This window comes from Curcuma longa, chromosome 2 (assembly GCF_044706935.1).
Source record: "Curcuma longa cultivar G26 ecotype Majalengka, Jawa Barat chromosome 2, ITB_CL_G26_1.1, whole genome shotgun sequence".
NCBI lineage: Eukaryota > Viridiplantae > Streptophyta > Magnoliopsida > Zingiberales > Zingiberaceae > Curcuma > Curcuma longa.
The window spans coordinates 16,645,208-16,646,390 of NC_133862.1; the positions used below are offsets into that span (position 1 = coordinate 16,645,208).

General features: G+C 36.3%; 1 pseudogene; it reads right to left on the bottom strand.

Moving 5' to 3' along the window:
* Positions 1-231: 231 nt before the first annotated feature.
* On the bottom strand, positions 232-341 carry LOC141822549 (small nucleolar RNA R71; annotated as a pseudogene).
* Positions 342-1,183: the final 842 nt, after the last annotated feature.

A 1,183-nucleotide genomic window follows, 5' to 3' on the forward strand; every position in this document is an offset into this window, starting at 1 on the left:
TGGTGGTGGATCAAATGAAGACCCGAACCTACACTTGGAGATATTTTTAGATCATTGTAGTACTATGAGAATGTAAGGGGTCAGCTTCGATGTCATTATATTCATGCTTTTCAAGTTCTCACTCCGTGACAGGGCGAAGTTTTGGTATTATTCTCTACCCTCCAATGGTATTACTACTTGGGAGCAGTGCGATCAGATATTTCTGAACAAGTTTTACTCCCAAGTAAGACGATCCACATGAGAAATATGATCTCAAATTTTTTGCAGTTGGACGGAGAATCTTTGTTCGAAGCTTGGGATAGATTTAAAGGGATGTTAAGGAAGTGCCCACATCATGGACTTGAACGATGACTTATCATTCACACTTTCTACAACAAAATTAATTATCAGACGAAGGTTTATTTGGATTTCGATACAGGAGGTGCACTTATGAATAAGAGTCTTGAAGAAGCCAAAGAGTTGATTGAAAATGTGGCACTTAATCATCACCAGTGGACCAATGAGAGAGGTAGCATGGCTAGAACTCTTGGAAAGTATGATGTTAATACCCTTACTAGACTGAATGCGCAGATGGATATCCTTAGCAAAAAGGTAGAAAATATTAGCATTAGAAAGGTCAATGCGGTGGCTACAACTTGCGATATTTATGGGGATTCCAATCACACCAAAGAAATGTGCCAAGTGGGAGCATTACAAGCCCAAATTGTCCAATATAAACAGTGTGACGCAGTTGGTATATATAATCAAAGGAATAACCCTGTAATACCCGTAATTTTCCTTTAATAATTCCTGGATATTAATGAATGAGACTTTCAAAAGAAAATTGTGAAATCAGTTAGTAGTTTATGATTTTAGTTCATGTGCTTATTATGATGAGTATGCCATGATATCTATCTAGATTATATGTTTCAGTAAGAATAAACGATAAGCATAAATATGTTTTCTTACATGTATTTTCAAAAGCATGATTCTGAAATATGCAGTGTTTTGTGAGTAGGATGGTACTTGCTAAGCTTTATGCTTATAGTTTCATTTTCTTTATACTACATATAAGGGCAAAGGAAAATTGGATTAGCGGAGGCGGCAAGAACGATGTGAAGTGTGTGATGTGGTGGAACATGGAATCAAGAGCCTTGGGAACTTGCATTATGAAGAATGCATTATTAAGAATGCAAAAAAAAAT